The sequence below is a fragment of the Gorilla gorilla genome, chromosome 5, assembly GCF_029281585.2.
Source record: "Gorilla gorilla gorilla isolate KB3781 chromosome 5, NHGRI_mGorGor1-v2.1_pri, whole genome shotgun sequence".
Classification (NCBI taxonomy): domain Eukaryota; kingdom Metazoa; phylum Chordata; class Mammalia; order Primates; family Hominidae; genus Gorilla; species Gorilla gorilla.
In genome coordinates this window covers 31,208,125-31,221,783 of record NC_073229.2, presented here as the reverse complement: position 1 = coordinate 31,221,783, position 13,659 = coordinate 31,208,125, and the positions used below count along the sequence as shown (strand labels likewise).

Sequence of the window (13,659 nt, the reverse complement as noted above, 5' to 3'; positions counted from 1 at the left end):
CTGGAGAGCAATGGTGACATCTCAGCTCACTGCAACCTCCGCCTCCCAGGTTCAAGTGATTCTCCTGCCTCAGCTTCCTGAGTAGCTAGGATTACAGGTGCGTACCAGCATGCCCAGCTAATTTTTGTATTTTTAATAGAGACAGGGTTTCACCATGGTGGCCAGGCTGGTCTTGAACTCCCGACCTCAGGTGATCCACCTGCCTCAGCCTCCCAAAGTTCTGGGATTATAGGTGTGAGCCACCGCGCCCAGCTGCAATCCCCCAGTATCTTGACTGTGCTTGGCATATTGTTGCTGCACAGTAAATTTTTTTTTTGAGATGGAGTCTCACTCTGTCGCCCAGGCTGGAGTACAGTGGCATGTTCTTGGCTCACTGCAACCTCCGCCTCGCGGGTTCAAGCAATTCTCCTGCCTCAGCCTCCTGAGTAGCTGGGACTACAGGCGTGCGCCACCACACCCAGTTAATTTTTGTATTTTTAGTAGAGACGGGATTTCACCATGTTGGTCAGGCTGGTCTTGTACTCCTGACCTCAGGTGATCTGCCCACCTCAGCCTCCCAAAGTGCTGGGATTATAGGCGTGAGCCAACACACCCGGCCATAAATATTTTTTATTTGACTTTTAAGACAAATCTGATGACTTGGATGCGGAATGGTGAGGAAAGGGAAGAATCCAAGATGACTTCGTGGTTTGGGGCCTGAGTGAGCAACCAAGTTGAAGAGTGTGCCACTAGCAGAGTGAAACTAGAGGCGGACCCCACTGGGCATTTTTACGGTGATCCTTTTGACTTCTCTCTCTACTGAGTCCCTGGTTGTTACCATGGATAATTTGTGAAAACAGTGAGTAAGGAAAAACATGTGGGACCCCAAAGACAAGGCTAAGAAACAAGGATTTGGCTATTTACAATTCCTCATCCCACCTTTTCCCATACTACAGTGTTTTGGGGACACGCTAGTCTTTAAATATGGGCCTCATCCTGATTTGGCATTTCGTGAAATCGTTCTTCACTTGAGAGCAGTTCTTGTCAAACAGTATCAGGATTTTGATGTTAAAGGTGCCTTGGGAGATGAAGCTGACTGACAGGTGATACAGGAAGCAGGAAAGCCCTCCCTCCTCAATCCCATTCAAGTTAAATAAAACCCATTTTTATTGCTAACTATATATATAAATTCCTCTTCCAGTCAGCCCCCCTCCCTCGCCTGCCCAAACATTACAAAGCAGTTGTCACCTGGGCTTTGAGATTCTGGGTCTCCTAAATGGCCCAGCAGGCTGGGAGGGCCGCCCCAGGTTGCTGCGCGCCTCACGGTTTGGCCATAAGCAGGCCCTCCATTGCCTGTATTGTTTTGGGGCCCTGGAGGTTGCTTTTTGTTTTCAAGCTTGCTTACCTCTACTCTCTCTGTTTTCCTGATTATCAGGAGAAAGCCCTTCCTCTTCCCCTTCCATGGTGACAGCCTGAGCTGTGCGTGCGTTTCCCGCCCTCTCCTTTCCTCCTTTCCCACTCTAAATGCTTGGCAGGCAGACACAACTCCCTATCAGAGGTGTTGGTGCAGAAGTTGTCACCTCTGCCTACATTGACAACTACACACTGTCTGCTCCAGGACTGTGTAAGCACAGCCAGCCTGGAAATTGATTTGCTCTTTGTTGCTGCCTTCCTCTTGAATTACATTTTTTTAAAAAAAAGAAAAGTGAGAGAAGCTAGAAGTAAAAAGACAGATGCAGAAGAGAAATACAGCTCTCAGATCTTGCTTCGACTCATCTTTCTTTTGGGGGAGGGGATTTCTTTCCCTTGGCTTTATTGAAATATAATTGACAAATAAAAGATAGAAATTAAAGGCATACAACACGGTAATTTGATATAAATATATATTCTGAAATGACTACTAGCACCAAGTTAATCAACACAAATGTCACCTTATATAGTTACTGTTTCGTTTCTTGTGTGATGAAAACACTCCATTTGCTCTCTTAGCAAATTTCAAGTATATAATACAGGATCATTACATGTAACCAACAGGCTGTGCGTTAGAGCCTCAGAATTGATTCCTCTTACAACTCAGGTTTGTATCCTTTGACCATGTCCCCATTTCCCCTCACTTCCCAGCCCCCAAACCCCATTCTACTATGAGTTTGACATTTTTAGATTCCACATATAAGTGAGGTCATGCAATATTTGTCTTTCTGTGTCTGGCTTATTTCATTTAGCATGATGTTCTCATCTATGTTACAAATAACAGGATCACGGTGAAACCCCATCTCTACTAAAAATACAAAAAATTAGCCGGGCGCAGTGGCGGGTGCCTGTAGTCCCAGCTACTAGGGAGGCTGAGGCAGGAGAATGGCGTGAACCCGGGAGGCGGAGCTTGCAGTGAGCCGAGATTGCACCACTGCACTCCAGCCTGGGCGACACAGCGAGACTCCGTCTCAAAAAAAAAAAAAAAACAAAAAAACAAATAACAGGATCTCCTCCTTTTTATCAATGAATAATACATATATATGTGTATATATGTACATATACACATATATGCATATACATATATCTGTACGTATATACGTATATATGTATGTATGTACATATGTACATACATATATATGTATATACGTATATATGTACATATATACGTGTGTGTGTATATATATATATATATAATGTGTGTGTGTCCCATTTTGTTTAACCATCCCTCTGCTAATAGGCACTTAGATTGTTTCTACATCTTGGCTAGCATGTGACTAATGCTGCAATGAACACAAAGGTACAGATATCTCTTCCACACGCTGATTTCACTTTTTGTGGATATATACCCAGAAGTAGGAATGCTGGATCATATGGCAGTCCTATGATTATTTTTTGAGGAACCAACCCATTCTTGATCAAGGTGGAGGAACCAAGAAGGAAGTCCTGTTTAATATATGAGGCCAGGCAGCAAGGCCCTGCAGTCACTGATTGAACGCCACAAGAAAGGGAAGACGGCACAGCCTCTGGGAAAAGAAATCCATGAGTAAGGGAAGACGGCACAGCCTCTGGGAAAAGATATTGGTGCTCCTTTTAATGTTTGGTGTGCTTAACACAGTTGCTTTTTTTTTTTTTTTTTGAGATGGAGTTTTGCTCTTGTTGCCCAGGCTGGAGTGCAATGGCGTGATCTTGGCTCACCGCAACCTCTGCTTCCCAAGTTCAAGTGATTCAGCCTTCTGAGTAGCTGGAATTACAGGCATGTGCCACCACGCCCAGCTAATTTTGTATTTTTAGTAGAGATGGGGTTTCTACATGTTGGTCAGGCTGATCTCGTACTCCTGACCTCAGGTGATCCGCCCACCTCGGCCTCCCAGAGTGCTGGGATTAGAGGTGTGAGCCCCCACACCCGGCCCACAGTTGCATTTTTAGAGAAAACATGAGCCCGAGCACGTTGGTGCTGAAGCAACTAGTGCTCAAACGCTGTGTGGCTTTGGCTTTAGGCCTTGTGTGGGCAGAGTCAGGATGAGAAGGGTCATCCCCATTCATTCTCCACCTCTCTCTACCCTGACTGTGGCCCAGGAGATGCATCTCTAGGGACAGCTTCACCAAAGCTCTTTGCCTGACAGCTTCTGGGCATTCCTGGCTAATGGGGGCACCTGGCGGGGATGGAAGGGAGGAAGGCCGCCCTGGCAGTGGCTTTGTCCCACAGCTCCTGGGAAGCAGTCCCTCTCCCAGCTCTGACGGTCACTGGGCTGCGGTACCATATTCTGTCCCTTTGCCCCTGCAGTGCTAGAGGGGGTAACCACTCCCAGCGTTTGTTTTCTCTGGTGCCACACCGCCCCTGGTGCCACACCGCCCCTGGTAGAGTCCTTTCATCCTGCCTGCACTTCCGTAAATAGTCCCCTCATTACATTTTTTTTTTTTTTTCAGTTAAGCAATTTGGAGTGTGCCATCTGTTTCCTGCCCGGCTCTGGCTGATACTGTGACTAACCTTTTCACTGAGGCTTAAAATAAGTTGGTGACGCCTGTTTACACGGATTTAGTAGCCAACACCTGCAGCTTGCTGTTTTAGGTCTGAGCTTGCAAATGAGCCCCTCTTGCCAGGGTCTTAACTGTTGACTCTGTACTTTCCAAATTTTCTATAGGGGTGCTTATTATTTTGTTTCCTAGCCTGAGTTTGCGGTTTGCACTGAACTAGGAATAGCAAAAATTTAGGGAGCTATAGGATAGAGTGGTATGGCTGCATGACCTCAGCAATTGCTTAACCTCCTTGTGCCTCAGTTTTCCTCATCCCTAAGATGGGCATCATAATAGCACAACCTTATCTTATAGGGTTTTCCTGAGGGTTAACTAAATTTAAGTGTGTAAAGTACATAGCATACGGCATGGCACATAGTAAATGCTCAAAACAGGTAGTTCTTACTATTATTTTATTGGAGGAAGGATTTTACTCAGAATTATATGATAAGGTTAGAATCCCAGCTCTGCCATTGAGTAGATGGGTGACCTTGGAACTATTGCTTAAACTCTTAACTTAAACTCTTAAACTCTTTGAGTCTAAACATCTACATGGGATTAGTAATACTTGTCTCACTTAGTGGTTGTCAGACCAAAATCTGATCATGTGTGGGAAAGGTCTTTGTAAATATTTGTTTTGTTTTGTTTTGTTTTGAGACAGGGTCTCACTCCAACGCCCAGGCTGGAGTGCAGTAGCACGATCTCAGCTTACTGGGTTCAAGTGATTCTCTTGCCTCAGCCTCCCGAGTAGCTAGGATTACAGGCATCCGCCACCACGCCTGGCTAATTTTTGTACTTTTAGTAGAGACGGGGTTTCACCATGTTGGACAGGCTGGTGTTGAACCCCTGTCCTCAAGTGATCTGCCTGCCTTAGCCTCCCAAAGTGCTGGAATCACAGGTGTGAGCCACCATGCCCAGCTGGTCTTTGTAAATTCTAAAGCACAAATATGAAGTACAAATTGAAGATCATCTGATCTACACATTGTAGAAGATTCCTTTTTGTCCTGCATGGGTCTTTGCTCTGGTTCATAAGTTAGGACGGTTTCCTAAAGGAAAAACGGGTGTTTGTTTCTCATCTAATCATTATGGGGAATGTAGTTTTATCCGGGGAAGAGAAGAGAAAGGCAGTGTGGTGATTTTGGAGGGAATTTGTCATGGTGATGCAGGAGGAGTGAGCATGTGTCAGGGAGGTATAATTTATTTTTCAGCTTTCTGGAAGCATGATGCTCTTCAGAAGCCTGAGGCCAGCACTCCCTGGCTAGGAGGCAGGCATGCCTAGAAACCTGGGTGACAAGGAAGGATAAGGCAGGGAAGACCTGTGTTAAAACTTGCGCCATGTTGGCCAGGCTGGTTTTGAACTCCTGACCTCAAATGATCCACCCACCTCAGCCTCCCAAAGTGTTGGGGTTAGAGACGTGAGCCACCACATTAGCCGGGCATGGTGGTGGGCACCTGTAATCCCAGCTACTCAGGAGGCTGAGGCAGGAGAATCGCTCGTGCCCGGGAGGCGGAGGTTGCAGTGAGCAGAGATTGCGCCACTACACTCCAGCCTGGGCAACAGAGCAAGACTCCGTCTCAGAAAAAAAAGAAAAGAAAAACTTTAGACAAGGTGAATTTAATAGAGTTTAATTAAGCAAAGAGTGATTTGCAAATCGGGCAGCCTCCAAAATCAGAAAAGGTTTAGAGAAACTGGCAATTCCGCATGGTTGGAGAGGATTTAGGGACAGAAAAATGAAAGGGACAGTGACTACTGAAACAGCCAGATTGGTTACCGCCTGGCTTCTGCCTTATTTGCACACGGTGTGAACAGCTGGCCGCTTGTTGTGATTGGCTGAGACTCCACTACTTGTTCCTAGAGTAATTTACAATCTGTTTATACCTCTAGTTGGGTTACAGTTCACTGTGTATGGAGACACCTTTAAGCTGAATGTAAACTATGTAAGGAGGCAACTTCAGGCTAAACTGGAATATTCAGCCACAAGAAAAGAGACAGTGCAACTGGGCTGGAATGGACGGAGAGTTGAGGGGCTACAGAGACCACCACTGCTTATCTGAAGGGCCCAGCCTGGGAGTGCGACACTAGACTGCATGGGCACCTAAGGCTGTCCCAGGATGTTTGTGTTTACATTTCCTCTTAAGTGGGCCTCCCTCTACAGGAGCCAGTATATGGGATGCTGCTTAAATACATCATGCTCCCCACTCCCAAAAGTGGTCCTTGTCCACATCTCCGGCTGTTTTTGGTACAGAGGTGCAGAAAAAAGGTTGCTGTTACAGTTTCCGGTTCTGGGCTCCAACCACCCACATATAATTTGCTCTGGTCTTCTTGCCCTAGGTGATTTCTGGAAAATCCTGCTGGCTCAGCTCCTCTGTGATCTTGCTGACTTTCCACAGCATGGCCTGAGGCCCATAGCACGCTCAGAGCCCACAGCCCTCCCTGAGCCTGGCCAACTAGTGGCAGGGCCTTGTGGCCTGATGCAAATGCTACCACTACCCAAAGGCCATTTATGAGACTCTCCAAGCAGCTGCCTCTAAAGGCCATCCTACCAGCATTTAAATGACCCTCATACAAGTTTTCTTAATCTCGGGGCTCTCCTACCCGCTCCTGCTGCCTTTTTTTTTTTTTTTTTCTGGCAAACATATTCTTCTGTGACTTTCTCTTGATTGACATGGGGTGATGGGATGTTTCTATGCTCCTATTTGGGTATTTTTAGAAGCTGACTGACTGACCTGCTCCTCCTTCCTAGAATGGTTTGGTTTTTTGTGTCACTTGGTAGAGACACTGCAGGGCACTGTGTGGCATCTGCCTGGTCTGTTTGTCAAACACCGGCTCAGGGTCACAGCTGTCAAGTCTGGAGGGCCCAGAGCACAGACAGCCTTTTCCTGCAGCCCAGATGAGTTGACATGGGACCTGGGCTCTCGCCGGGCTCAGCCCACACCTCTCAGAACAGAAGGCAGTTGGAGGAGTGGAATAGCGGACTGAAATGTTAAATCAGGGAGCCCAGAGGTTCTCTACCAAAAAATTCATGCACCCTGATTCCCACTTCCACTTAGAAACAATTCTGCTTAGTCCCGTCTTTCAAGCCCACTGAGCACCACCTATGAATTATCAGGGGCACCAGGCAGATGAGCGACTGTTTCTTTCTGTCCACTTCAACATGCTCTCTGACCCAGCCCTGGCTGGGGTGAAATTTTTAAATGATTTTTTCATTTGCATATTTCCATATGGACTATGAGATTCCTGAAAATGCCTATGCTTAAAATAATGAAAATAAATAACTAAAATTATTAAAATGCTTCAACCTTCAAGAGTGCATTTATTATTAGATAAAAAGGCTTCTGTTATTCTCAAGGAAAAAAAAATCAAAGATCCAAAATAACAACTTTGGTTCTGGTCGTTTTATATACAGATAGATAGATAGATGATAGATAGATAGATGATAGATAGATAGATAGATAGATAGATAGATAGATAGATAGATAGGTGATAGATAGATATAGATAGATAGATAGATAGATTTTTTTTGTTTGTTTCGTTTTGTTTTTTTAGATGGAGTTTCACTCTTGTTGCCCAGGCTGGAGTGCAATGGCACAATCTCTGCCCAATGCAACCTCTGCCTCCCAGGTTCAAGTGATTCTCCAGCCTCAGCCTCCCAAGTATCTGGGATTACAGGCATGTGCCACCATGCCTGGCTAATTTTTTTGTATTTTTAGTAGAGACGGGATTTCACCATGTTGGTCAGGCTAGTCTCGAACTCCTGACCTCCTACCTCAGGTGATCCACCCTCCTCGGCCTCCTAAAGTGTTGGGATTACAGGCATGAGCCACCGTGCCTGGCCCAATATATTTTTCTCTTTTGTTACAGGATGCATATGTCAATGTGGTATACTATCAAGGTCTTTGGAAGGCAAATCTCAAAACAGGGTTTCAGTTGCAGAAAACTGAATGGCACACTCTGCTGTAGGAAGGGAATTTTTTTTTTTTTTTACAGTGTTCTTCCCACTACGTAATTTGATGATCATTGCAATGAACCGCATGTCCTTGAGTCATATCCTAATGCGAAATTGCTTGCTGACTAGGAAAAAGGAAGCTACGAATCAGAGCTGTACAAAAGTATTTTAAAATTTTTATCATGAAAACATTAATCTTCCAAGGATACTTGGAAGAGGATGTATGAATTCTTCCTGTCATTGTTGGGTTGGAACACGATGGTCTCATGAATATTTATTTTAAGTGGTTTATGATAGAAAATTTCAGATGATAATGTAATGAAACTCCACCAATCTGTTGACCAATTTTAACAATTATCAACATTCTGCCAATCATGTTTCATTTACTCTCCTTGTTTCGGTGTGTGTGTGTGTTTTTTTTTTTTCCAGTATTTTAAGGCAAATCCCAGCATATATAAATGCTTTTAAATGCTTTGATATGTATCTCTAACAGACAGGGCCTCAAAAAAAAAAAAAAAAAAAAGACCCATGCACAATTATACCTAACAAAATTAACAGTAACTTATAATATCATCCAACACAGATCACGGTCAATTTGTTACATTTGTTCAAAAAGTCTTTTTATCAGTTGGTGTGCTTCAATTGGGGTTTAACAAGAGCTATACATTGTGTATGGTCGAAATACTTCTTGAGTATTTCTCCCTTCCACTCCTTCTTGCATTAAAAAGATTTTTTATTATAATGAAAAATTTCAAACATATACAAATGTAGAGAGAATAGTGAAGTAGAGCCCCAAGTGCCCATAATCCAGTTTTAATTGTTTTTTTTCTATTAATCATGCCACATTATTTTTAATTACGTACAAAGATCTGACATGTCACGCAGGGACCATTTCACCCAGTGCTCTGTTTGGCCACCAGTCTTTTGTCTCTCTCTTCAGCAATGGTGAGGAGGATACCCTTTCCTCAGGGAAGAGAAATCCATGGTTTGTTGCCCTTGCCAATAACAAAAATGTTGGAAAGTTGAGTGGCAAAGCTGTGGCCATTGGCATCTTTCACGTGAAACACGTCAAAAGATCCAGGGTGCCTCTCTCTGTTGGTGATCACACCAATTCTTCACAGGTTAGCACCTTCAGTCACCATACACAGGTTACCAGTGTAACTTGATGAAATCAAGTAATCTTGCCAGTCTCCAAATCAACATGAATGGTATCATTCACCTTGATGAGGGCATCAGGGTAGCGGATGGTGTGAGCATCATGAGTCACCACATGAGGGATTCCTTTTGTGCCCACAAAGATTTTTCTCACTTTGCACAACTTGCACTTGGCTTCCTCAGGTGTAATACAATGCACAGCAAAGTGACCCTTGGTGTCACAGATCAGACAAAAATTCTCTCCCATCTTGTCAATGCTGATGACATCCATGAATCCAGCAGGGTAGGTTTTATCAGTTCGGACCTTGCCATTGATCTTAATGAACTGCTGCATGCAAATCTTCTTCATCTCCTGTCAGGACACACTTAAGTCTGTTCCTTAGGAAAGTGATGAGGGGGAGACACTCTCTCAACTTGTGGGGACTGGTGGATGGACGAAGAGCAAACACACTGGTCAATTTATCCAGCATCCAATGCTTTGGAGCTGCTACCTGCTTTAGATGCTTCTTGGGACCATAAGCCATGGCTGTGTTAGGCAAGGAAAGGTGGCCTTAGTCTTCTGGTGCACGTAGAAATTCATTGTTTTTTTTGTTTTGTTTTGTTTTGTTTTTTTGAAACAGGTTCTCATTCTGTTGCCCAGGCTAGAGTGCAGTGGTGCAATCACAGCTCACTGCAGCCTTGACTTCCCAGGGCTCAAGCAATCCTCCCAGCTCAGCCTCCCAAGTAGCTGGGACTACAGGTGTGAGCCACCATGCCCAGCTAATTTTTTATATATATTTTTTTAGAGATTGGGTATCACTTTGTTGACCAGGCTGGTCTCGAACTCCTGGGCTCAAGTGATCCTCCCACCTCGGCCTCCCAAAGTGATAGGATTAGAGATGTAAGCCACAGTGCCTGGCCTTCAATAGTTATTGATAGATGGATGATCTAGTTTCATCTATATCTCCTTTCCAACCTCTACTCCTACCCCTAATATGTCATTTTAAAACAAATCCCAGGTTTTATATAATTTCAAAGGTAAATACTTCTGTATGTATCTCTAAGAGATAAGGAATTTTAAGAAAGCAACCACATCTTTGTTAGATCTACAAAAAATTAATGATTCCTTACTATCATCTAGTATCCAACAGGTGATGTTACCATTTCCCTGATGAGGCTAGGTGTAGTGGCTCACACCTGTAATACCAGCATTTTGGGAGGCCAAGGCAGGAGAATCACTTGAGCCCAAGACTTTTAGACTAGCCTTGGCAACACAGGGAGAACACCTTTCTACAAAGAAAAAAAAAAAAAAAAGAAATTAGCCAGGCCTGATGGTGTGTACCTATAATTCCAGCAACTTGGGAGGGTGAGGTAGGAGGATCACTTGAGCCCAGGAGTTTGAGACTGCTGTGAGCCATGATTACACCACTACCCTCCAGCCTGGGTGACAGATGAGAGCCTATCTCAAACAACAACAACAACAAAGACAATTTCCCTGATTGTCCCATAAATGTCTTTTTACAGTTGGTTTCTTACAAGTGGGATTCAAACAAGGTCCATACATGGCATATGGCTGATACATGCTATGGACTGAATTGTGTCCCCGCTAAATTCATATGTTGAAGTCCTAACCTCTAACGTGACTATATTTGGAGATAGGGCTTTTAGAAGGCAATTAAGGTTAAAATGAGGTCATAAGGGTCTTAATCCCATAGGATTGGTGGCCTTATAAGAGGAAGAGAGAGAGATCTTGCTCTGTCCACGAGCATGTGCTGAGGAAAGGCCATGTGAGCACACATGAGAAGGCAGCCGTCTATAAGCCAGAAAGAGAGCCCTCACCTGAACCCAACCCTGCTGTCACATTGAGCTCAGACTTCTAGTCTCCAGAACTGTGAGAAATAAATTTTTGTTGTTTAAGCCACCCAGTCTGTTGTATTTTATTATGGCAGCCAAACCAATACAATATGCTTCTTAAGTCTTTTACATTCCCCCACTATCACGCCCTTTTTATGCCATTCATTCATCAGAGAAACTCGGTCACTTGTCCTACAGAAATTCCCACATTCCAGATTTCACTGGTTGTATTCTCCTGGTGTCATTTAACTTGTTTCTCTATCCCTGTATTTCTTATGAACAGATAGATAGACCTTGGTTTGATTTAGGTTCATTTTGGTAAGACTTAAAGGTGGTTTGGTATTCATTCTGATTGTAACATATCAGGAAAAATATGATGTCTGATTTTTCTACCTTTACAGGTTTAAGTTGATGGGTTAGTGCTAGGTGTTCTCAGCCTGATCCATCCATAATAAAGATCCTCATCAACCTATTATCTAATGGTTTTTGCAGCCATTGCAGTTCATTGCCAGAATCCATTAATTCAATAGGGACTTGAAAATGATAATTTTCTAGTTCTGTCATTTCTTTTTCTTAGCTGTGATCCTTCTATAAAGAAGAAATTTCTCATATCAACTACTCAGTTATACTGAAATACAGTTTATACAGAAAAAGGCAGGATAAAATCCTTTCCTTTTATTTATCAGCCTGTCAGGAGTTGGTGCCCTTACAATCTCCATAGGTGACCATGGATTTGTTTTTAAATTATCATTATGTGAACTATTGGATTTTTATATACTTGATGGTTTCACTCTATTATCTTTTTCCATGAAACTGACCCAACTATGGCCAGAGAGAACCCCTTCAAGTTAGCCTCTGCATTCTTTTGCCGTCATCCCAGGATTCTTTCACAGTGCCTTTGCTTTGGGGCATAATAAGATGTTCTAGCCTTATATCGAAAAACTCCTGTCCCAGATCATGACTCAGTTGTTTTTCCAAGGGTCCCTGGTGTCTTTTTGGTAAGAAGTAGTATTTAGAAATCATATCTGGTGCTAGAGATGCTCATTGCTGCTGAATTGTCATTGCTTCTAGGTCTGATGGACAGTGCTGAGGATTGCAAATGTCTTCCTCCATCACCAATGAAACTGTAAATAGCTCTTTGAAACTTAGTAAATTGCTCAAAAAAAAATTTTTTTTTTTTCAGACGGAGTCTCACCCTGTTGCCCAGGCTGTAGTGCAGTGGCACAATCTCGGCTCACTGCAAGCTCTGCCTCCCGGATTCACGCCATTCTCCTGCCTCAGCTTCCCAAGTGGCTGGGACTACAGGCACCCACCACCACTTCCGGCTAATTTTTTGTATTTTTAGTGGAAATGGGGTTTCACCATGTTAGCCAGGATGGTCTTGATCTCCTGACCTCGTGATCCGGCCCTCTCGGCCTCCCAAAGTGCTGGGATTACAGGCATAAGCCACGGCACCGGGCTGACTTTTCTTTTTTTATTCAGGGTCTTACTCTGTTGCTCAGGCTGAGTGCAGTGCTGCAATCATGGCACACTGCAGCCTTGAACTCCGGAGCTCAAGTGAACCTCTTGCCTCAGCCTCCCAAGGTAGCTGGGATACAGGAGTGTGCCATCATGCTTGGCTAATTCTTTATTTTTTGTAGAGATAGGTTCTCGATGTGTTGCCCAGGCTGGCCTCGAACTCCTGGACTCAAGTGATCCTCCTGCCTCTGCCTCCCAAAGTGCTAGGATTATAGGCATGAGCCACAGTGCCCAATCAAAGACTTCTTAAGTGATTTTTCATTTTACTAAGAGAAGAGGGCCAGGCATGGTGGCTCACACCTGCAATCCCAGAACTTTGGGAGGCCAAGGTGGGCGGATCACCTGAGGTCAGGAGTTCGAGACCAGCCTGACCAACATGAAGAAACCCCATTTCTACTAAAAATACAAAATTAGCTGGGTGGAGGCGCATGCCTGTAATCCCAGCTACTCAGGAGGCTGAGGCAAGAGAATTGCTTGAACCCGGGAGGCGGAGGTTGCAATGAGCTGAGATTGCGCCATTGCGCTCCGACCTGGGCAACAAGAGTGAAACTCCATCTAATAAAAAAAAAAAAAAAAAGAAAGAAAAAAAAAGAGAGAGAGAAAGAAGAAATAAAGAAATAATAATTGAGAAAACTGAGCACTGCTAGAAAATAAGTACTAAAAGAAAATCAAAGTATCAACTTGGACAGATAAATGTTGGATACAAATGATGGCACAAATATTAAATATATATTTTGCTGAACATTGTGTTTTTCATGTTATTTTACTCTTTCTAATAATAGTGGTTTATTCAATATATAACAAAATATTATTTATACTTGTTAGAAAAGGCCCAATAATGACAGTTAAATGCATGAATGACACTCATAAATCAGGCTAAATTTGTTTGTCAAGCTGTGTGTTCTGATTTGGGGTTCAGATATATGCTTACCTCTAGTGGAGAATGGTACATCAAAATGACCATAGCTGGATTATTTCACCAGTAGCCCTTGTTCCAATTCTTCACTCACACATTAACCTTTTGATCATCATTTGCATTCCCCTACAGATTGCTTCATAGGGAAAGGAATGCATTCACCAACAGACCTGAATATTTCAATCTGCTAGGCAGTCGTATTTCCTGTGTCAAAACTATACATAGGCATTTTGACTTATACATCTGTTTTCTGTGACTTTGGTCAGTGTGAGTCAATCCTCTGAATCTAACTGATCAGATGAACTGGAAAAACTGGATTTTTGG

General features: G+C 43.5%; 1 pseudogene; it reads right to left on the bottom strand.

The window, feature by feature from the left end:
• Nucleotides 1-8,768: 8,768 nt before the first annotated feature.
• On the bottom strand, nucleotides 8,769-9,664 carry LOC109027207 (small ribosomal subunit protein eS4, X isoform-like; annotated as a pseudogene).
• Nucleotides 9,665-13,659: the final 3,995 nt, after the last annotated feature.